This window comes from Dermochelys coriacea, chromosome 15, assembly GCF_009764565.3.
Source record: "Dermochelys coriacea isolate rDerCor1 chromosome 15, rDerCor1.pri.v4, whole genome shotgun sequence".
Classification (NCBI taxonomy): Eukaryota; Metazoa; Chordata; order Testudines; family Dermochelyidae; genus Dermochelys; species Dermochelys coriacea.
Genome location: NC_050082.1, coordinates 23,726,883 through 23,751,755, shown reverse-complemented (window position 1 = coordinate 23,751,755; position 24,873 = coordinate 23,726,883). Strand labels below are relative to the sequence as shown.

Below are 24,873 nucleotides of genomic sequence, written 5' to 3'. Positions count from 1 at the left end.
ACTGAATGGTCAATACTCAGAACTAAATCCCAAATCAGCATGCCCTTATTTGCAGAATCCTAAACAGAAATCTCCCAGCAAGAAAGAAAAATTAATAGGGGAGTGCCTTGTCCATATAATAAAATACATTTCCTACATGCACCATCATTTTCATTTCATCTCCAGCTGAAGCCCATCTCTTATACCCTAATGCTCCATTTGCTTGGACCCAGTGCACCCTATGTGCTTAGAAGAGGAACGTTATGACAAAGGCTAGGAATATTGCAGGGACAGGTTGAATAAGGACGTCACAGATCAAGTCATATGCTTCAATATCTTGTCTATAAGGGCTTAGCCAATCCATGTAGTGTTAGAGCAGGATCCTAATATTAGAAACAAAACATGTTTATCTTCTGTGTGCCCAGGCCAAAAATAAACCCCAGCCTTGTAACAACTTTGATATAGGAGCTGACCTAGAGATAAATGAAGAGAATTTCCATAATAGATTCAATTGGAAGATTCAGCTCCAAACTACCAGAGATCAAACACGGAGATCATTTAACCAGAGTAGCAACCTTCAACTTGCAGGCCCTTAATCAAAGTTACAGGCTCAATTAGGAATGAAAAATGTTTGAATATATTTTTCATTATTTGAATGAGAGACATGGAAATCTCTCAATTAAAATAAAGCTTAAAAAAAACACAACAAATTTTAGTAAAAACAAAAGTATTTTGTTTTGTTTAAAGCATACTACATTTTTCCACAGCTGTCTAGGTTAATTGCATGTACACGAATAATTTCTAACTGGTTTAGACATCAGTCTCAGACGTTGCTTTTGGCTTCCTTAATAATGTAGCTGCCCAGCAACTCATTTTGATCTTAGTAAACGGTCTCATATTAAATTTTCATATATTCATCTGTGACTATCACTAATAAATGCATTTTTCCCTTATGAGATTCATTCGATCTCTGGTCTACATGGTTAACAACCACCCGTTTACATGCTGGTGTTTTCTTTAAGATTACATCATTTCAGGACCCTTTGTGGAGAGCCTATGACCATAAGTCACTTGGTACCACAAGCTATTTAGTTATATAAGCATACATCTACCACCTCATCAACACTGCATAGCACAATTACAACAGCCAAAGGAATAGTTACATAAGCATCTAGCCTGATCTTCGGAAGAACACACGCCACAGAATTTCACCCAGTAATTCCGGCATCTAAACACAACTACTTGTGGTTGACCTAGAGCATAACACACACACACACACACACCCCCCAACCCCACTCCTGATTTAAAGACCCCAAGTAATGGAGAATTTACCACATCCCTTAGTAATCTCTTCCAATGGATAATTACCCTCATTGCTGAATATGGTCCCTGTTAAATGTGACCATGTGGGTCCTCAAAAGGAGCTAAAGCATTCCAGCTATTCAGTTCCAGCATTCTATAAGTAACCATGTCTTCTCAACGTAGCCGCATTTATCTTCTGGTTCTAGAACCTTACTTGATAGAACCTTGCAAAATTAACTACGGTGAAATTAAGGAGTGTCATATGGTAGCTTCCTCAGAGCTGTCTGCCATGTCACCAAATTAACTTCACCTACACCAGCATTGTGATCGGTGGGACAGTGATCAACAGGCTCCACAAGTCTCTTTCGATGACTGAGCAAAGATCCTAATGAACAGCGCTGGGACTTCTCTCTCTAGTGGCTCACCCTTGTAACTGAGTGCGGGCAGCTGACGGGATTTATTGTTTAACACACCTGCTCTGGCACATTCCAATTCACTCTAGGCATGTTCAAATCCTCTTTGCTGAATGTTTTCCCCCAGCTGTGAAAGGTCGATAGCTTACAATCATGTCTGCTTCCAATCTTCTGGAGAGAACTTTTTGTTTGGAAGGAAGTCAGTTTTTATAGTAAGTCAATCTCCGCGATCTCCAAGGGCCATGCAGAAAGAAGAATCTCAGACTCGATGAAGTAACCATTGCTTAAACACCCTGTCATTGCCACAAGCTGCAACTCTGGCCTTCTGATTCTGCTTCCAAAGCCATTCTAGAAAATATTCCCTAGCAAGGCTCCCAAGGACCATTTCTATCGTCATGCCTTATGGTAAAATAAAGTTAGATCTGCCCAAACTCTGACCTTGTTTACTCCCATCAAGTCCCATTGGATGTCAATCTCTGCATAAAACCATGACCTAAAAATCACAGGCATTTGAGACAAAAGGATACCAGTTAATCTGGAAAAGGCCCACCGGGAGTTTGATCCTCCAGATTTCCTAGCGTATATCAACCTAATTTAAGTAGTAATGAGGATTCCATCTCTTCCTCCATAGAAGGTCTCACTATCAGGAAATTCCTCCTGATATTCAGCCTAAACATATCACTCTCTGATACCATGGTGATATGCGTGCTGTAAATAATCAGGATGGATTAGACAGACATTTCTTTTAGTAATTTGGGGGAACATTTTCCAAAGTGCCCAAGTCCTGTTGACTCTCAATGGGATTTACACTCCTAAGTGATTAAAGGCACTTCTGACAATGGGACTGAGTGCTCTTGAAAATGTTACACTTCATCTCATTAGCTCTAGTTCTTACCTCTTCTATAAATCTACGCAGTTCCTCTCCCTCCTTGGTATCCACCATTCAAATATTTGTAGACTATTATCGAGACAAAATTCTTCCCTGGCATAATCCCACTAAAAGTCAATGAATTAAGCCCATTAGCAATTTTAAGGAACCATCCATGGTTTCTCCACCTTCTTCAGAAATTAGGAACTAGCAGGAAAACATACACCAAACAATTTGTTTTTCTCTATTAAACATTTACAACCATTGTACAATTTTAATAGTAAGCAGGCTGTGTAGGCTCTTCCTGGTCGGTCCTCGTGCAATGGTGATGTACCTCATTTTTTTGTAGTCAGGCCGGGATTTTCAAAAGAACCTTCAGAAGTTGGGTGTCCAAAGCCCACTGAAAGTCAGTGTTAATTTGGCATCTAATCTCTCCCCTAAATATGTACTGCAACAGAGCTTTCCTGTATAATACAGCAGAGTTTCCCCTGAGACAGACAGACACACATTTTCCTTAGTTTAAGGGGAGTGGAGGAAATCACATTGAGAAATAATAGCAGAAACCCAAAACATACTTCCTGGGAGAGATGATCTAGAGATATCAGAGTCCTGAAAACGAAAGTCCCATTCACAGCTTTCACTAACTCTCATGATTCTATGAGCACAATGGAACATTAAAATGCTACACTTTCCCAGTCTGTGCTTGGTCAGGCCTTTTGTTTGCACAATATGACAATACCAATGAAGGGAAGAAAAATATCACAGCTAAACAGCCATCTATCATTCCCTTTCCTTCTGCCACATCCTTGCTGATGCAGGGCTGGAGCAGCTGAGGTCCGTTTTTAAACAGCTCCATATTTCATAAGAAGCTCACAATTTGTGAAAGCGTGGAAAAAAAACCCCAGCCAATAGCATAAATAAATAAGACAAACCCAAACAAAAACCAGGATACTCTATTTAACACCATGTCCATTTGTCCTGCTCACTTCAAAAGACATCCATCACAGCTGAAAGTAATGAAGACAAGAGTGGCGATTATCAAAAGCGCTCTACTCCCACCGGCATCCATGAGAATTTTATCTTTCACGCCCCTGGGAGCTAAATTAAGCCAATGCCAAGTGCTTTTGAAAATCCTACCCACGGTAACAGGTAGGAAATATCTAGAGATGTGGGAGCAGAAGCTGGCCTCTCCTGACTGATGTAATCACTCTAATCACCCTCTGTGCCAAATTAATGTTATCCTCCCTCTGTTACATTAACATTAAACACCCATCCACGGCGGAAAGATTTCCCTCAGAGAACCCTGCAGTGCGACCCAAAGGGGACACAGGCTAGCAATGCATTATTCTCAGGGACAGGCGTGATATCTGGAACGTCTTAGCCCTGACATTCAAAGACTAAAATATAGGATAAACTTGCTGAGGAGCAGCCTGATGACCCCAGGTCCTGTTACAGCAAATGAGATCTATGGCACAGGAGCTGCTGACCTCACCAAACCATAAACTCAGAGGAAAGGAGGCTCAAAGCCCTGAGAGTCCAGAATCTCTCTCTCTCTCTCTCTCTCTCTCTCTCTCTCTCACACACACACACAAAATGACTAACAGGCAAGTCCTCCTTGCCAGATGCAAACCACCTTGTCTCTTTCTAGTCAGTAGGCACTGGAAGGGAGGTGGTTTTCAAGGTATACATTTCCATTGTGTTGAATGACTTAGGTAACACCATTTTTTTCCCCTCCTTTATTTGTTTTGGGACGTGAGATTTTTCCCTGTATCTGATTTGGCAATTATTAGGTCACCTTGTTTTGACAGGATTTGTCTCTCAAAACACCACTTCATTAGGAGCCCAGAATCCCCCAGGCACGGCGCATTTGACCGACATACAAGTCTACCAGTTATAGCAAGCACTGGGACTTGGCCTATTCCTGGCTCTATTGATGCCCTTCAATAACTTTGGCCAAGGCTGAGAATGAGCCATCATTTCCATGTGTAAGATGGTGGCAGAGATGACTGCCTCTTTCAGAGAGTTACAAGGGTGTAGGGCAGTAACATGAGACGCTCCAAGGTGTGGAGACGTTTGAGAAGGACCTTGAGATGTGTGATGCAATTTTTTATTGCAGGTCTGTAATCCAGCCAGGATAACTCACTCCTTGCAGGGTTTTCGGTCAGTTATCTGGAAGCCTCTTTTCTAGTGTGCTTCACTGAGCGCCTCTAATGCATCAACATTCTTCCATCACCCGGTCACTATGACTGGAGCTCCAGATATTTTCTACCAACAATTCAGCCTCAGATTCAACTGTACCAAGCGTCTCCTTCCCCAAATGTACCACACAATGTGGGTCTCTCTGACTACGGTCTCCTCACCTAGCACAATGGAGTCTTTATCTATGATTGAGGCTCCTAGGTGCTACCTCAATACAAATAAAGACAGACCAGTGGCTGGCAGTCATGTTCCCCTAACCCTGCCCACCACCAAATCATCCCTACTTCTAAAAGTCAGCACAACCTCACTTGTAATGCAAAACTTATCCTATCACCTAGTTCAGGTCCTTGAGTCTAAATTATCTTCTTCAGGAGGGGTGGAGTGATCATTTGGATAATTTTCCACCGAATGCAGCCGATGAAGTGAGCTGTAGCTCACAAAAGCTTATGCTCAAATAAATTTGTTAGTCTCTAAGGTGCCACAAGTCCTCCTTTTCTTTTTTGCGAATACAGACTAACACAGCTGCTACTCTGAAACCCATTAGGATAATAGTAACTATCACACGCACATCTATTGAGATCATATTGCCACAAAGGTCACTAGTTGCTTATTCACAGACACACTTCAGCCTTGACAAGCTGTCTTAGAAATGCAATGAACGCCTGACCGTATGCATATGCAACAGAGATAGTACAGTAGCAACAATTTGTCAAGAGAGGAATTTCCTTTGGCAGACATGATGGCTGCTGACATCTCAAGTGTCTGTAATATCAGTGGCTTTTTCTCACTTCTCAAATACTTTTTCTGCCTTAGCCTAATGCTCATTTCAAGAGATGTACTGACAAGCACCTCAAAGTGCTGCTGGTTAAACGAATTCTAGAAATATTGAAATTAGATTGAAAAAAAAAATCTTTTAATGACATGATAAGTCATCTTGTCTGATCCAACTCCACACCCTAGCCAGTCAAGGATTGTTTCGCACAAAATTTCTCTTAATAAATAATAATTTCCAATTCTACAACGCCCTTCATCAGAGGATCTCCAAGCACTTAAAGTCATTCGGGAATTAAATCTTGCAAACTCCCTAGAAGGGAAGTATCTTTATCCAAGTACGGATGGGGAAACTGAGGACCAGGGTGTTGAGGCAATTTGTACAAGGTCACAATGTTGCAAACAGATCAAGGACCAGAATCCAGGAGGCCAAACTCTTTGTCTAACCATTATTGGTAACACAGTGGGCTGAATTTTTACAACTGTCAGGGTCTTCCCATAGAGCAGGAAAAGTGGATGCAAAAGCATCAGGACAATCTGTGGGGGAAAATATTAATTTAATAAAAATGCAAATCTATGAAGCCCCTCCTATACTCCTAGGTAACAAATAGCAAATAACACTGCTGAAAACTTGGGCAGTGTTAAAAAGAAAAAAAGAGAGAGTGTGTGTGTCAGGAAACACTTGAAACACACTGAAGTTAAAAAAAGTGCTGGATTGTGGTGCCAACACTCATTAGGCTTGAGCCAGTGGGGTAATCTCTTTCAGGAGGGCAGTATAGAGTAATATATCTAAAAGACAAAACTGCTCAAATTATTAAGCAGGCATCATCCACTCATAATTTTGAATTTAATTTAATTTGGCACCCTGCTAACTTCATTACCTATTTAACCAGATCGTTTATTCAATTTATGCAACTTCTTCTGCAAATAACTGCTCTGAGGCCCAGAGCGAGTCAAGGCAAGGTCTGGTCCTTGCCAAGAGCTCAGTGCTGCTGGAGAGAAACTGGGCACCCGGAATGCATGTTGAGGTTTGAGTCTTTATTGTTCCAGCTCTAGCCAGAAACTCAAAATTCATCCAGTGTTAAGAGGCTGCCCAGAAGTCTGCGGAAGAATGGAGCGATCATTGGCATGCACAATGGTTAGCATCTCCCTGTCAATTCTGCTGGATCCCTGAGCTAGTACCTCAGCACACAGTATGTTGCTTAAGCATGCTTGCAGTTTCTGCATCACTCTCGATTTCACCTGAAAATACCCCAAAAGTCTGAAGAGGAACTGAGCAAGATCTCACAGAAGCAGTTGCTCTTCCACAGACAGTTCCTGAGGCCAGGGGGGTCAAAACCCTTGACAGGGAAAACTTTCATACTCGATTGAACATGAGAGAGGAGAACATTCGTACCCCAGAAATGTCATTTGCCGATAATCTGTTGCATTCCCTTTTCTACTCGTTCAGACAGCGGTGTCTCAGACATCTCAGTCCGTCTCCTTTCTTCCTCCACTGACTCCTGCTGTTCCGTTACAGTCAGCTGCTGATGACAGAGTCTTGCCAGGTTTCCACACGTACAGACTCACTGATTCACAGGAGGAGGGTAGGAACAGCGTAAGCATTGGTTTTAAATTGATGGATGCTGCAGATTTTAAGAGCTTTGTCCAGCACAAAATTTCTTTAAACCTAGCATCTGAAAGTGACCTGAAGAAATCTAGAATACAAAAAGGCAGAACATACCCACGCACGCACTCACCCGTTGGAGCACATTCTTCCATCAACAGGGAATTTACCCTGCTTAAGTCCCAGTGGCACTATTAGAGTTCACCTATAGAAATCCCCTGCACACCTCTGAAAGAATATCCCTACCTAGTACAATATTTTGAAAAAAATGCCAGAACTTTGTCTTCAAAATCCAGAGTAGATACAGCTCAAAAATTTTCATTAAATGGATTCCATACAGCTTTGTCTAGCTGTCCCAAGGTCAGTGCGACCATACACAGAGCTCTTCAAAATTATGAGTGTCAAAAAAATTAAAAAAAAAATCCGATACTAGAGATAGAAAAGGTCTGTCAGGTGAGTCATCCATTTCCCCACCTATGCAAACGTGTCCTGGTAGGTTATTAGAAATGACATGTTCCCAAAGGGAGTTTCCTTGCTTTGGACATCACCAGGTAAATGAAAGGGCTGGAATCACTGCCACGTGGATTAAAAACTGTGTTGGTGGACCAGGACGCATGACACATAATAACTGGAACTGGGGAGAAGAGTTTCAACTGAAATGAAAGTTCAATGGAAATGAAATTTAGTGATTTCTGCTTTCAAAACAGCTCTGGTAAAAACAAAACTGTCTCCAGCCCAAAACCCCAACACTAACTTCCTACTTGAGACAATCAAAATTAAACCCACTGTCATGCAAAAAACAAAACAAACACCCCTATTCTGCTTTCAATTCTCATTAGCACACATACCCTGAGGTTTACATGAACTTGTTACAAACCATTTTGCCCACTACCAGAAAGTGGGATTCAGAGAAAGATCTACATGAAACCAGAGGAAATTTCAGTGTTGAGGTCTCCTTACAAGATGAGCAAAGCCCAGTTTCATAGAGAAGCCTCCAATTCTGGCCCCCCACTCGCTGCAACCAACCACTCCTCATGCAAGTAGACCTTGAGATGCCACAGCAGCTTCAAGTAATGCACTGGAGGATACGCCAGCGCTTGCTACCCCAGACAACTTGGATCTGAAATGGCAACGCCATGGAGTATTTTGTCTGCCAGAAAGTGACGGTAATATGCAACCTAAATAAAAACGCACGGGTTCTGGCCATTTCATATTCACGTGGCTGTTCTCACAGACCGCCGATTGCTTTTGCCATATATAAAGATGAGTAAGGAAAGTTCTAACACACATACAGTACCTAATTGCTGACAATTGAGAACGTGAAGCTTCAACAACCACGCCGACAGCACACGAGTGACCGAAGCTGACTGGTATACAGATCCAGCCCTCCGGTGCTGAGGATTTAAATCACTCTAAAAAAATCAAAACAGTTCAATTTGGCATGAACTTATTCCAAGATATGACACCTAGAGAGGGAAGGATGGCCAAGAATCTGCATCTCTTCCATTACAGGTGTCCGAGAGAGGACCCATCCGAGAGCTATTTGCTGTCTTCACCTTGGATCATGGGCTACCTTGCTGGGCTAGCACATGCACAGAGTGGAAGAAAGGGGGAAAAGAACTACAAGTGACAGATGTTAGCCATGACAATGGGCACCATACAAGAACCTGAGAAGGATGCAACCATTGCTGGGCTTGATGCAGGGGTAAGTGGGTGAAATTCTATGCCCTATGTTCTATAGGTCAGACTAGACAATCCCTTTCTGGCCTTTTAAAACAAAACAAACTCAATCAATTGTTAGTTATTTTGGTCTCTTCCTTTGCTTAAAAGCCCCGCTGCTTTGCAGAGCTGCACAAATTTCCTGGCTAGTTGATGTAATTTACACGAGTTACAAAACTAGATACCGCTTGGATTTTTCCAAGGCAACCTTGGAAATATCAAAAGGTGGATAAGGAACTGGTTAAAGGGGAGACTGCAACGGGTCCTACTGAAAGGAGAACTGTCAGGTTGGAGGGAGGTTACCAGTGGAGTTCCTCAGGGATCGGTTTTGGGACCAATCTTATTTAATCTTTTTATTACTGACCTTGCCACAAAAAGTGGGAGTGTGCTAATAAAGTTAGCAGATGATACAAAGCTGGGAGGTATTGCCAATTTAGAGAAGGATCGGGATATTATACAGGAGGATCTGGATGACCTTGTAAACTGGAGTAATAGTAATAGGATGAAATTTAATAGTGAGAAGTGTAAGGTTATGCATTTAGGGATTAACAACAAGAATTTTAGTTATAAGCTGGGGACGCATCAATTAGAAATAACGGAAGAGAAGGACCTTGGAGTATTGGTTGATCATAGGATGACTATGAGCTGCCAATGTGATATGGCTGTGAAAAAAGCTAATGCGGTTTTGGGATGCATCAGGAGAGGCATTTCCAGTAGGGATAAGGAGGTTTTAGTACCATTATACAAGGCACTGGTGAGACCTCACCTAGAATACTGTGTGCAGTTCTGGTCTCCCATGTTTAAAAAGGATGAATTCAAACTGGAAAAAGTACAGAGAAGGGCTACTAGGATGATCCGAGGAATGGAAAACTTGTCTTATGAAAGGAGACTCAAGAAGCTTGGCTTGTTTAGCCTAACTAAAAGAAGGTTGAGGGGAGATAGGATTGCTCTCTATAAATATATCAGAGGGATAAATACAGGAGAGGGAGAGGAATTATTTCAGCTCAGCACCAATGGGTATAAACTGGCCACCAGGAAGTTTAGACTTGAAATTAGACGAAGGTTTCTAACCATCAGAGGAGTGAAGTTTTGGAATAGCCTTCCAAGGGAAGCAGTGGGGGCAAAAGATCTATCTGGTTTTAAGATTCTACTCGATAAGTTTATGGAGGAGATGGTATGATGGGATAATGGGATTTTGGTAAGTAATTGATCTTTAAATATTCAGGGTAAATAGGACTAATCCCCTGAGATGGGATATTAGATGGATGGAATCTGAGTTACTATAGAAAATTCTTTCCTGGGTATCTGGCTGGTGAATCTTGCCCATATGCTCAGGGTTTAGCTGATCGCCATATTTGGGGTCGGGAAGGAATTTTCCTCCAGGGCAGATTGGAAGAGGCCCTGGAGGTTTTTCGCCTTCCTCTGTAGCATGGGGCATGGGTGACTTGAGGGAGGCTTCTCTGCTCCTTGAAGACTTTAAACCATGATTTAAGGACTTCAATAGCTCAGACATAGGTGAGGTTTTTTGTAGGAGTGGGTGGGTGAGATTCTGTGGCCTGCGCTGTGCAGGAGGTCGGACTAGATGATCAGAATGGTTCCTTCTGACCTTAGTATTTATGAATCTATAAAGCACAGAATATTCTGTGACGTAGAGCACCCAGAAGCGGCCTGAAGAGTTCTCTAATGCTGCCCCAGCCAGGCTGACTCCTGAGATCTTTTTTAAAAGAAAGAGCTTCATAATAAGAAAAGGAGTACTTGTGGCACCTTAGAGACTAACAAATTTATTAGAGCATAAGCTTTCGTGAGCTACAGCTCACTTCATCGGATGCATTTGGTGGAAAAAACAGAGGAGAGATTTATATACACTGTGTGTATGTATATAAATCTCTCCTCTGTTTTTTCCACCAAATGCATCCGATGAAGTGAGCTGTAGCTCACGAAAGCTTATGCTCTAATAAATTTGTTAGTCTCTAAGGTGCCACAAGTACTCCTTTTCTTTTTGCGAATACAGACTAACACGGCTGCTACTCTGAAACCAGAGCTTCATAATGACGCTCTCCAGCTGTTAAGGGAACGGACATTAAAACACAAAGGCACACGAGCTCTCTGATGCTAATGTTTCCATCTGCTCAGGAGTTACTTTTATTTAAGCACAACAACAAAAAGGGAGCTTAGCTACGGCTTTGACCCTGTGCAGAGACGCTCAGATACTTCGTCTCTCTGAGGCACTCGAGAGATTTTTTCAAAGAGCGCCATCTCCGTCGCTGCCCCCTGTGTCGGGCGGTCTAGACGGTTTCTGTCACCTCAGTCATGAAATGGGCCCAGGCTGTCCTCCTTTCACCACACGTACCTCTTATTACCCTGCTCTTTTATACACCCAATGGGACACAGGCATCTCGTAGCAGGAGCTTTCCAACCAGTGTCCTTCCTCAGCACAGCACAGCTCACCTTCTGAGCTTCCCTTTGGAGACCTCCCTGGCTTCCTGTTCCTTCTAGTTCTGGGCTAACTATGTAACGGGAGGCTAATAGTCACCACTAAGGGGTCTGCAATCCCCCAGCAGAAAGCGGTTAATGCTGCCAACTGAGCCTGCAACCTTTCTTGTGCGGCAGTAATTTCAGAGATCAGGGTGCTGCTCTGAGCCCCCGTCACAAGCACTGGGTACGTGTAACAAATACGCAAGTGGAGATGCATGTTAAAAAGCCCACTGGCAGACCTATAAGGAAATCTTTGGCTTAAGAATCTCAACGCAAAGAAAGCTACTCGGAAACCCTTTGCCTTTACATTTCAGCCGACCTTTGTGGTGGGTTCACTTCACACAGGTTTCCCTGCATTTTCACCTTGAGTTGCTTCAGGAAAAAAATAAAAATAAAAAATCAAGGTGAAGCTGGACCAACACTAGACAGCTTTTTGGTGCTTCACCAGTGAACGCAGGGCACCCAGGGAGACCAATCCACACAGCCCTCTGAGATCAACAGACAACTCCCACTGATTCTGGGGTGGATTAGATCAGGCCCACTGAGCATTCACCTCACTCGTGGAATCTGGAAGCCCGGGGAGGAAGTTATGCCCAACTAGAGGTTGTAAAAAATGATGGTTTCCCAGGCAGGTTTAAAATACCATGCTTGTTATTACAGGGACATTTAAATCTCTTGTGGTCCAGTGACAAGCGTCACATTCCTGATCCATCACAATCCCAATTTTCAGAGCGTCTTCCCACATAGAATATCAGGGTTGGAAGGGACCTCAGGAGGTCATCTAGTCCAACCCCCTGCTCAAAGCAGGACCAATCTCCAATTTTGATCCCTAAATGGCCCCCCTGAAGGATTGCACTCGCAACCCTGCGTTTAGCAGGCCAGTGCTCAAACCACTGAGCTATCACTCCTTCCACATCCTGCAGGCTCGACTGACAGGAAGAGTGATCAGGGGAATTGTGGGAACACTTCAGCAGCTCCAGCTTTTCATATTTATCTCAATTTCACAAAAACAAAGTCAAATGATTTGGCCAAAAAGGTGGCTGAAAAACAGGACTATGCCCTGAGAGGGAATGGTGTTACTTGGGACTTAAGGCCCTGGCCTGACTGGACCTGGGTATACACCATTCGCAACGAAAGGCGAACCTAGTCTAAACTGAAACACGTGTGTTCATTTAAACAAAGGTGACAAAATGGGTACAGTTTGCCAACAAATAAATAATCTGCCAATGTTTTCGCTAATGAGCTCCTGCTCCATGGAGAACAAATCCATCACTGAGCAAAAAAGGGTCAGACTCCAAGCTGGAATTTTTACAGGCTTTTACCACCAAAATGAACGTTGCCCCTTATCTCAATATTGTTGGGATGTGACAAAGACGTTTTCAAGACTTAGCCCCATTGAAAATCCTAGCATTCCATTCCAATTTAAAATGGGAGTTTGGCACCTAACTCCCTTAGGCTCCTTTAAACAGCCCTCCTCTCCCCCACCCCTGCCAAGGAAGGGCTGTCCAGCAGCAATACTGGGAGCAGCAGAGACTCAGAAGACATGTGCATGCTTAGAATCAGGTCACTTGCAGTAGCAAGTGCTGCCTCATTAAAAAGCAGCATACAGCAGTTAGTGAATGACAAAGAGTAATAAGGGTTTGCCTCCCACGGTAAGAGACAATCTGTACGATACCAAATAGGATGTGTCAGCCAGAATCCAAAATTTAAAAAAAAATATTTTTTTTTAAATTTATTGATGGAATTAGACTATATTCCCAAGACAACTTCTGCCTCTGGTCTCACCCCACAAACCTTCCCTCACTCGTGAAAAGATAGACGATCATACGGGCAGGACACAGGGTTATTCTCGGATCCACTGTTAAACATAATACACCCCAGATCTTGGACAAAAAACCTCCCCCTCCCGCACCCTACCCCAATAAAGGAAAGACAGGAGCTCAAGGATCCCCTATCTCAGTGGTTCTCAAACTTGTGTACTGGTGACCCCTTTCACATAGCAAGCCTCTGGGTTCAACCCCGCCCCCCCCTTATAAATTAAAAACACTTTTTTACATATTTAACACCATTATAAATGCTGGATGCAAAACAGGGTGGAGGCTGACAGCTCACGACCCCCCCATGCAATAACCTTACGACCCCCTGGGGGGTCCTGACCCCCAGTTTAAGAACCCCTGCCCTATCTCAAGCAGAAAGCCAGCTTATTTGTGCACCAAGTATTACTGGCTCCAAAAGGAACTCGCCCCTCCCTTTCTTCCTTTAAACATGATGGATCTGCCTGGAGGGGAAGCTAAGAGTTAGCAGACAAAAAGCCCTTTTATAGCACTCCAGTGGCCCACTAGCATGACAAGCAAATAAGTCACCCAGCAAAGAAAAACTGTTTTTAGACTTGAAATATGAATGGATTATAGAAATCAGAGCATTGCAGAGTATTTATGCTTTAAAGCCACTTCTCTACAGCAGCGAGGAAGGGGAGCCTATGGCAATCACAGGGAGGTCCTGCGAGCTCAGTGAAATCGTTAGAGCTTAGCCGGAAACCAACAAACAAACAGTCTTCTCTTGTAAATAAAATATGCCATTTAATATGCATTTCAGCGCCTGGACTCCACTGAAGTTGGAGACTCCCAGCACTGCACAGCAAGCCCCAGGCTGTTGAAAGGAAAGGGGATGATGGTTTATTGGGTACAGGCATGGCTCAGCAGATTCCTTTCCAGGCTTATTGTTTTACTGCTTCTGCAGACCCTTCACACAGAGCAGCCAGCACAGCTAGGATCAAGGGCAGAGCCTCAGGGTCACTCTGAACTCAAACTGCTCATGGACAACTAGGACCTCAGCAGTGGCAAGAAATGCTCACCAAGGAGTTGCCCCCATTCTTCCCAGGAGAGGATCTCACCAGCATGATCCATGCTTTCCTCCATCTCCCAAATAGATTACCAGGTCTGAAGAAAGAGGTTACAAGTTGTTCCACATGTAGCAGTCCACCTGTTGAGCAAGCAAGATTAGAAAAAAAACACAAGGAATCTACTGCTATACATCCACCACTCGCTCCAATTCATTGTGCTGGTCCTATGGTCTAATCCAAACCCCAATGAAGCCAATGGGAGCTTTCAGCTTTGGATCAGGCCCTGATCTTTAAGGTCCTGGAGGAAACAGCACTTTGCTATTTTAGAAACCACTTCTCCATCAATGACCTACCAATGGTTCCTAGAATCTAACTTCTGGGTGCCTCAGACATCAGTCTAGGCAAAAAGCCCTAGACTGAAGAACCTGTGAGAGAGCTGAACGAATCCACAGAGAGTTGTGTTCTGAATCCAATGCCTGAACAACAACATAACTATGCTGCCAGGGTCAAATCCCCTTCGGTTCTGCGTAACCTCAGGACTTGCTGATGGCCAGTGTAAACTGATCTCTAAGGAAAAAAAAATGCACCTCTTCCTATGGCAGGAGGCAGGAATGTGGAGTGAAGGTTACTGCAGCAGCCTTGGGTGATGAGATGAAAGCCGGATCAATACTTCACTATGTGGTTTAGCCAGCTTGTTATTAAAAAAAAGGAAAGAGATAAATGGGTATTTGGGCAGCCAGAGATTAAAAAAAAAAAAAAAAAAAAAAAGAAGCTTTCCCCTCACCATGAGTCAGCCAGACACAAGTCCTGCCCAGCAACACCATTCCAGCCAGATGAGCCTTACAGTTCACTTAACCACAGAACATAAAGAGCCAGTAACCCACCAGTCAATAAATGGAATAAACTACAGGTCAGTGACCAGAGGAAAAAATACTAACAAAATTATTCCATTACTGACATGTACAGAATATACTTTCCCCCCCCCCAAACATGCACATCTACTTAGAGGAAGAACTGAGATAGCTACCAAAATTCTGAAGCTAGATTTTCAAAGTTTATGTGCAATTGCATAATGTCAGAGTACACATAAATTCATGAATGTACAAAGCGGGCAGTACACACATGGTATCCGAGTGTGTATGTGACCAGCTACCTGGCCACATGCATGCACAACCACCCGTGTTCATACGTCTATAGTTGGTATTCGCGTGGATAAGTTAAGGGGGTAATGGCACGGTTATGCGAGCTGGTCTTCAAAAGTCGAGCACTCAGATGAATAGAAGCGGAAGGACAAACATTTCAAAATTGTCAGTGTTAGAACACAGCAATAAAGCATGTCATTCTCTCACTGGGTCAATTCCCCCATTGAAATAACGTAATTAGTATTTGCAGTTCTACAGCACTTTTCATCTAAAGATTTCAAAGAGCCTTGCAAATATGAAGTAATTAGAAAGATTCACAACCTCCCCCCACAAAAAAAAAAAAAAAAAAAAACGAAACTATTACAATCACACACAAGTAAGCTGAGGCAGAGAAAAGGGACTAGAACCAAGGAGAGTCTCAAATCCGTGGCAGAGATGGGATCAGAACCAAGGAGTCTCGATTCCTATTAATCACTAGGCAACACTATTGCCCTGAACAACATAAAATTATAAGAATTAGAGTTACCCTGAATAATAATGTCTAACTGTGTGCCTAAGCATCATTGCAACCTCTTAATTCTCAAGAAAAGTAAAACCAGATGCACCAAGTGGATCCTTCCAATACCCTCATCCTGCTAAAATCAGGATGGATTTCCAAGCTAATTGTACAGGTTCACTCGCCATGTGACATTCAAGTGTTCCCAACCTACAGAGAAAGGTCTCTAGGCTGACCTGCACAGCCAAAGATCGGGCCTGTAAAAAACACAAAACTTCTGGACAATCTCCCTAAATTGAGTTCAGCCAGACATAGTCTCATCTGTTCACTGAGCTGGCAACCGTCTCGGTTATCGCTCAGTAAGAGCTACCCACTGGTCCAGCTGGCGTAAGGAGACTCTGGAGAATGGCACTGAAGTGAGTAGCACAATTCCATGACTACAACAAACGGAGCGGAGAAGAGAGAGATTAAAGACTATTCAAGAGGAACAACGTAGTAAACAAACATGCTGACACCAAAATTTGTTTTCCCCATAAATGCCACCTGCCTGTCCAAGGGAAAAGACCTTCAAGGCAGATTTAAGGAGTGGGAGCTTTAATAAAAATTTAATGCTCAAAAAGTGCCAGACTGACAGCCCTGGAGCCCGAAGTCCTCTAGTTCATCCACAGGAAAGTGCAGTACAGACAACACCAATGTAAGCTGCCCAGACAACCCTACCAAGTGAGATATGCCTCTTTCCCAGCCTGAAAGGATCACTGCTAAGGCTTAAAGCAAAATTCAGTCACCACAGCCTACTCAGCCTTTGGCTTCACTGCTACAATTAATGTCAGCAATACAGACTCCTGGCCATTAAGAACTGGACCAATGTCACTAACTCATCCCACTCAAGCCATCCAACAGCGATGAGTTGGTGACTTTCTGCCGCCAGCAATGTGTCACAGTAACAGAGAAGAGATAGGTTCCCTATCCCATTAACTCCAGCTATGCTCATAAAGCAGGAGTGGGCAAACTTTTTGGCCCGAGGGCCACATCTGGGTATGGAAATTGTATGGCAGGCCATGAATGCTCACGAAATTGGGAGTTGGGGTGTGGGAGGGGGTAAGGGCTCTGGCTGGGGGTGAAAGGTCTGGGATGGGGGCAGAAATGAGGATTTCAGGATGTGGGAGGGGGCTCTGGGCTGGGGCAGGGGCAGGGCTCCAGCTAGGCGTGCAGGCTCTAGGGTGGGGCTGGGGTGAGGGGTTGGGGCTGCAGGAGGTTGCTCTGGGCTGGGATGGAGGGGTTCGGGTTGCGGGAGGAGATCAGGGGTGCAGGCTCCAGGCGGCACTTACCTCAAGCGACTCCCAGAAGCAGCGGCATGTCCTCCTTTCAGCTCCTATGCGAAGACACAGCCAGGCGACTCTGCACACTGCCCTGTCCACAGGCGCCGCCCCTGCAGCTCCTATTGGCCGCAGTTCACGGCCAATGGGAGCTGTGGGGGCAGCACTTGGGGCGGGGGCAGCGTGCAGAGCCCCCTGGCTGTGTCTTCGCATAGGAGCTGGAAGGAGGACATGCCGCAGCTTCCAGGAGCTGCATGGAGTGGAGCAAGCCCTCGACCCCACTTCCTGGCTGGAGTGCCAGGGTGGGGCAAGCCCTTGCTCCTGCTGCCTGGCAGGAGCTTGAAGGCTGAATTAAAAGGTCTGGAGGGCCAGATGCAGCCTCCAGGCCATAATTTGCCCATCCCTGATATAAAGGTAGGAGGGCTCATTCCACAAAGTATCAAAACCGAAGGTCTCTATTCAGCACTCAAACCTCTTTCATCACTTCCACAACAGGATCCCCATTTGTTTTGGAAACAATAGCCAGTTAAACAACCTCCAACTAGTGACTTCCTTATAAACACAGCCAAACCCTCTACTTTAAATTAGCGCACACACACCCACACCCTTTTTTTATTTCAGCAAGTAACAAATCCGAATCCAGACTCATTGAAGGACTGTGAATCCCAGCTCCGCTTGCGTTCTCTTACAAGCAAATCAAGAGCTTTCTTTTCCCTCCACACAGGTTTTGGGGGGTTTTGTTTCTTCTTTCCCTGTTGAGATATCTGCAGAAGGCATCTAATGTGCAACGAGCCAGGGCCCCTTAGGAGAAGAGCTGAAAATAAGATGAAAGAGTGCGATAACACAGCAGTGCCGTCTCTCGCTGCCATAGTCTATGCTGGCACTGCTAGAGGATTTTGTGTGGGAAAGTTTTCAGAAGGAACTTGGCACCCCTTGCTGCTGTCAATCTGTGCTGAAGCTACTGCATGCCAGGAGCAAGCTGAAGAAGAGAGGGAGGGAGAGAGCAGAGTTCTGCAAATAAAGAAAATAAGTACCAATATTATAGACCAGACTGGGGTGGGAGGGGAAGACTGCAGACAATCAGGAACCGCTTCCTCCATGAGCCCAGAAGTCAGAGATCTTTGGATGCCAAGAAGGGAGAAGAGGGAAGGATGGTCCAATGGTTATGGTGCTATGCAGGGACTGAGGAGACTTGAGTTCAATTCCACGCTCTGCCACAGCTTTCCTTTGGGCAGAATCACTTAGCCTCTCTGTGCCTCAGTTTCCCCATCTCCAAAATGGGGATGATAGCACTTCACAGGGACACCGTGAGGCTAAATTGAATAGGGCACCAGGTTCCAAACACATGAGGCACTCAGATACCACAGTAACAGGCACCATATCAGAGCACCTCAACTGGACCGATAAGCCAGACACCCTGATAGAGAGCAAAGATGTTGCACAATTCCTGAGTCCCTCGGCTCCCTTAAGGGCTGTGCAGTGGTAGGTTCTCCCATCACAGGTCAGTGCCTAAATGTCCCACGTTAACTCTGTATGATTAGCGGGTCATCCCAGGGAATGTATGGCAAATGAGAAGTGCCACAGGCCATCTCTGGTTGCGAGCCGCAGGAGGCTCTCTGGCGCCTCGCTGTCACTGAAGGTGTCATTAATTCTTTGTTCTGAGGATAGGCTGCTAGGCACGTGCATAGGAGGTGCGAGGCAATTATCTTTCCTTCTGATGGGGAAAAAAAAAAAAAAAAAAAAACACGTGTTCCCTTCCAGCTAGAGGAATAAACCCTGCATGTATCTGCCAGCTGAGAGAAAGCATGATCCAAGACTCTGCAAGCTAAAAGATTTGCAACAGTTAAAATGGCAAATAGAAGAGTTTGAGATAGCTAAAATAGTACTTAGTTACTGTGAGGAAGACACACACACACACACACACACACACACACAGATTCATAGACACTAAGGTCAGAAGGGACCACACACACACACACACACACACACACACACTCCTTCCCTCAACAACAAATAAAAAAAAAGAGCAAGGGGAAAATCAGAACTAGAGACTCAGTCCCTGAGCCTCCTCACAGTCTGCTGCAGGGCTCTCAAGCTCCCTATGTGCTATGTTAGCAAAGCACAAGGGGGGCACACTGAGGATAGGACGACAGACAACTACCAATCTACTTGATAAAAAGAGGCACTCCCCCCACCCCTTCAAAAGTAACCTGAAAAGAATACAGGGGCAATATACGTTCTCCCTCTCTCAAGCTGTACAAGGGAGATGCTACTACTGGCCAGGTCTGTGGGCTTTTGCTGTTTCAAATGCATCCTGGGTTAGTAGTTGCTGAAAGTCACTGCTGTCGGTGGCTCATGCATGATGCATTGGTAGTCTCAGTCCAGTTTCTATAGGGCAATAAGCCACATCAGAGAAAGCATCATCACCAGTGGCACCCTTGTTGAGAATCCCAGAAGAAGCGCCAAAGACTGGATTAGCCCTTTTGCCTCACCCTAGAAATGGTTCCACTAGAACAGGGCTGAAGCTTGCAGTTGTACCCATGCTGGAGGGCAGAGAGCGGACTTTACACAGCTCTGCATAGGCCCTCGCTCCCTACTTCTTCTCAGAGAGGATTTCAGTGTCTTTGATTGTGGATCAGACAACTATTGCCACTAAATCCATACAAAAACTTTAAAATAAGTAACCATTACATAAACCCGAATTAAACGTCATGAATCCTGTGGCAATTAGATTAGACACTGCCTCATTACCCATCACGCTTACCGCACATACAAAAATGTTCTAAAGAGCAGCTGCGTTTAAAGTTTAATAATTCAACCATTTATAACTGAACAGCAAGAGCCCCGACACACGAAAAAACAAACGCCTGCAAAATGGGAATTTTTTTTAAAGCTCGTTGACTCCCTATGGGACCAGGAATGAGCCACTTAAGGGATAGTAATACTAACCTACCACACAGCATACAGAGAGGCTTAAATGGGTAACATTTTAGCTAGCATTTAAAAAAAAAAAAAACCTCACACACACACATACACACACACACACACACACCACTACTTCAAAAACCATGAGCGTAGTAACAGGTTTCAGAGTAGCAGCCGTGTTAGTCTGTATTCGCAAAAAGAAAAGGAGTACTTGTGGCACCTTAGAGACTAACAAATTTATTAGAGCATAAGCTTTCATGAGCTACAGCTCACTTCATCGGATGCATTTGGTGGTAGAAATCTATAGGGAAAGGTAGATGGGGGAAGACACTGTATAATAAATTGAAACTATCTGGAAGGACAAGAAACATCTGTAGGCTGACGACTTCCATACACAAAGCAAATAAATGGATTATCTCCCGGGGGTGGGGGGAGGGAGGAGGAAATCCAGATAAATGTCAACTGGCCAAACCACAATGGTCTCACTTGTAATACACCAGGCAACAAAAAGCTGCCATACCGCTCAGACTGATCATATGTGGCGAAGTCCTTCCCATAAGGGGTACTGGCTGCAATAACATCTCTCTACTGTCTATAGCCATGGCACACATTTCTCAGCAGGACTTTGTGTGAGCAAGTCTCTGCCAGGGACTCTGAGCAGGCAAAAGAACTTCCTCTTTATTGTTTACAGCGATCTGGGTCTATAGATCTGTAACCCACAGAGGATGAAAATAGCCATAAGAAAACAGCCAGCATCTTCCCTTCAAAGGAGAAAGGCAAAGTTAGCATTCATACACCATGCTACCAAGACTGTAGGAATAAAGTCAGATCAGCAAGGCTCATTCTACCTATTCTGAATTCTATCAGGAAAAAGATGTTTATTAGTCTGAGCACAAAACTCAAAGTCACAAACTCTGGGTTTCTAACCCTTGCTCTGACTTTGACTCCCTATGAGACTGGGAACTAGCCACTTAAGGGATAATAATACTAACCTACCACACAGCATAAAGAGAGGCTTAAATGGATCATGTTTGTGAAGTATTCTCTAGTATTATTTTTTGTGTTCCGATGTAAGCTTTTGAGGGCAGGAACAGTCTGCTCTGTGTCTTGTACAGTATAGGCATAGGGCACTCTCAGTACTTAATACATATTATCCTTGCCATGTTATTAACCTCTTCATGTCAGTCACTCATACCATGACTAGCTGATTTACGTTCGCTCACAGATGACCACAGCAGCCTGGCTTTTCTGAGCATCATCGCCACAGAGAAACAACAACTGCAGAGCAATCTACTCAAAGTGGTGGTCCGCGGACCAGTGCCAGTCTACGAGCCATCGGCTGCCAGTCCGCGTGCACGTTGGGGAAAAAATTGCCAGTCCCCCACATTAGATAGCTTGAGAAGCACTGCTGTAGAGGACAATTACCTATCCAGAGCTGACTAAAAATAGCCAGCAGCATAGAGCACCACAGAAACATTAAACAAAACCTCAGATAGAATCTCAAACACAATCCAGATTACAGACTCTATCCATAAATTTATCAAGGACTCAGATGCTTCAGTCTCACCTTTATTCTATTTAAAAAGGAAACAGACTTTTCTGAAAAGCTGATAAAACATGTATTTATGAAATGCAAACTGATTCATCCACTTGACAGCAATTGGCTTGGGAGAAAAGGAGGTGCTGTATGAATTGCATTCTTCTCATTGCATACGTGCTCCAAGATATTTGTTAGTAAATACAGTATATCCGTGAATAAGGATCTATTCCTGGTTCATTCCTAAACAGCCTGCCTCCCGAGAGATGCTCCCCATGTTCCGTAGCTTGCTGCTTCCTGTCTGCATTCTGAACGCATGGCGCTAGAGTAGTAGCGGATCAAGATACATGTAAGGGAAATCTTAAAATCCTCTCTTCCTTTGTGGCCAGCACCGTTTGCTCTTGCTTGGTCCTGTGAAAAGGAGCCGGCCTTAGATGGAAAAAACATGAAAAAGAAACTAGGTCCTTATTAACGACATGATTATACTCCCCTAAACCCAATCTTGGCACCTGATCAGCATGCATATCTTTGCCCACAAAGCAAGAGCTGAGCAACTCTACACTGCAGCCCCCCACATACACACACTCACAGCATTCCACACCATCTCTCCACTCAGCTGGAAGTTTCCAACTCCTAGGGGAAGAGAAGACCTCCATGTCTCAGCAGTCCATTAAATATCTGCAGAGACAGGCGAGATCATAAATTGTTTGGGTTTTAAACGTATTGCTGCGGACGGAGGGGCTTAACATGTATACACCAAAACGTTGGCTTGTCAAGGTCTGGAATGTCAGCACTAAATCATGGAAGCGTCCAAGGAAGAAATGCATCTGGAGACAGAAAAACAGGTCTCAGCATTTCTCCTCTGGCTTGCCCTCTGTTAGCCAGTGCATGTTTGCTTTAGCTTCTAAAGTTAGCTCTTCTGCACACGCTGCTAGTGCCTAAGACGTCTGTGTGTTTCCTTTCAGTCAGTCACCAGGGCCATATGCTCAGGGGTTGCCAGCTGGGCGTTTTCAGGACCCCAACCCTGGCTCCAGCGCACATCCCCTCAAAGCCCAGTTGGGCAGCCTTCAAGATAATGCAACTCTCGTATTACTACAGGAAATGCAAAAACTAGGGGTGCGCCAGCTGCTTCAGTCTCTTGCCTCCTCATGGCCCAGAGTCCTGCTGCTTTCACCACTTCCAACTTTCTCCCTGTCACACACAGAGAAATCCAACTTTACTGCTACCATTCCCAGATAGAAAACTGCCCATCAAAAGAGACCATGCACAACACAGTGCTTTGAGCTCTAGCCTGCTAAACCCAGGGTTGTGAATTCAATTCTTGAGAGGGCCATTCAGGGATCTGGGGCAAAAACTGGAGATTGGTCCTGCTTTGAGCAGGGGGTTGGACTAGATGACCTCCTGAGGTCCCTTCCAATCCTGAGATTCTATGACTAACACAGCACCATGTCCCTAGGGACAGCCCTGCATCAGGGTGAAATCCAGGAGGCATTTATTCAACTGAGCGTTTGCCTAACCCCTGGACCATGCACTTACATGCTGGCCAGTGGGGAATGGCGGCCCGGAATGGAAATTATTTATTGTAAAACGTATCACAGGGAAGCATTTGTACACTTTTAAAAGGATCTTCATGCAGGGCCTCAGGCCAAGGTAATGGGTACTAAATACTTCAAGAGAGAACATATTTGGAAGGTGTGTGTATTCTGCTCCTCAGCAGATAACTCTCCTGGACAAACAAACAGTGGGGAAGCAACATATCACCGGGCTTTACAGAGATGTTTCCATGTACCTGATCATCCAAAGACTGAAAGCAGATGGCAGGGCAACTGCAGAGAATCAGGGGGAGGATGGATCAACAGGGATTGAGGCCAGGCTGCCTCTCCTTACTAGGATTGAGAAGCCCACAGTTCAGCATCTTTGAAGCCACGTTTTAACTGCACTGTGCAGCTGAAAAGCTACAGGCTCTTCAAACCCTTCTGATCGGCTCACCTCTGCAAAGAGACTTTGCCCCCAGTCAGGCTTCAGAGACTAGCCAGTGTTAGAACCTGGCCCATTTGAAGGGGTATTTCATTTACAGTCAGTCATTTTTATTCTGTTCAGGTTCTTATTTGCCATCCAGCATTGTATTTCTGCACTCCGCTGACATAAGCACAGGTTTATATTGCTATTTCCCATGGCCTCCCCATTCTCCGCTCCTTCCAGTTGTCTGTTACACCCACTTGCTGCATCAGGTCTCAAATCCCAGACTCTGAGGACTAGGAAAAGGAGCGACAGAAGCTTCCTAAAAGCGTTGGGGGGGAACCCACCTGCACCCAAATCATGGCCCTGGCCCTGCACCACCCTTCTCCCCCGGATCACTTGCCCTTACTGCTAGTAAGAAGTGGGAGGGCCTAGACCTCCCCCTTTTAAAAAAGTGATGGATCCATGGCCCCTTGGTCCTCGGGGTTCCAGCACCCCCGAGTCTGGGCCATCTTTTACTCTGTGTTTGAACAGCACCCAGCAAACCCCAATCCCAACAGAGTGCTGCATGCTATTGTGAAATACAAACCTCAGGGGCACAACCAGGGATCCAGTGACCCAGGGCAGGCTGAAGCTTTTAGTGTATTAGCCAGGGAACAGTTAGCTCCAGAAAAGAAAGCACTAGTTTCTTTGTGATACTTGCAAAAAAAAAAAAAATCACACCACCATCTTCAGACTGTGAAGGCTGGTGCTCTGTGGAATGAAATTAAGCATGATAGGTAGCAGAAAATTAATGGGAGCATATGTGCCTCAAGGAAGAGGACGGGAAGACCAGCAAGAGAGTTAAGTTCAACTAAACTTCATCATGATAAATGAACCTACTAAACATACTGTGAATAGAAAAAGATGGTGATAAGAAACACAGCAGAGGGGGAATTTCTTACCAGTTAACTTGATTTCTCCATGGCTTTCTCTACCAGCCCAGACAAAACAGGTTTACATTCCCTATTCTAGAGATCACGGGGGGGGGGAGGGGGGGAAGAAAAATCAGACCTTTGAAATCTCAAAGGACTTGCTGCCTGGATCAACTCAGGGCTTCCTAGAGCAGTGGAAACTACATAACTAAAGGACACAGATCAAACAAGCAGCCCACGTCTAGCTCAGTGATCAGAGGTTGGGGGTATCTGTAGGCAGGCCTGAAGAAACCAAGCTAACAGGGTAAGAATTTACCCTTCACCACCTAGGGGGAACTCCTCAAGCAGCATGCTTCCCACCCCAGGCCTCGGTACCGTGAATGGGTGGGTTACAACTACAACTTGAAGCG

At 44.6% G+C, this 24,873-nt stretch overlaps 1 protein-coding gene across 35 annotated transcripts in view; it reads right to left on the bottom strand.

Moving 5' to 3' along the window:
* NCOR2 (nuclear receptor corepressor 2) overlaps nt 1-24,873 on the bottom strand; it is a 419,584-nt gene that overhangs the window by 355,252 nt on the left and 39,459 nt on the right. Inside the window, exon 1 of one of the 35 annotated variants that reach the window (XM_043497688.1) lies at nt 8,436-8,545. The exons of the other annotated variants lie outside the window; for them this stretch is intronic. The gene's annotated coding sequence lies outside the window, so the exon portion shown is untranslated. Of the gene's footprint in view, nt 1-8,435; nt 8,546-24,873 lie in introns of those variants that run through there. 35 annotated transcript variants of the gene reach the window in all.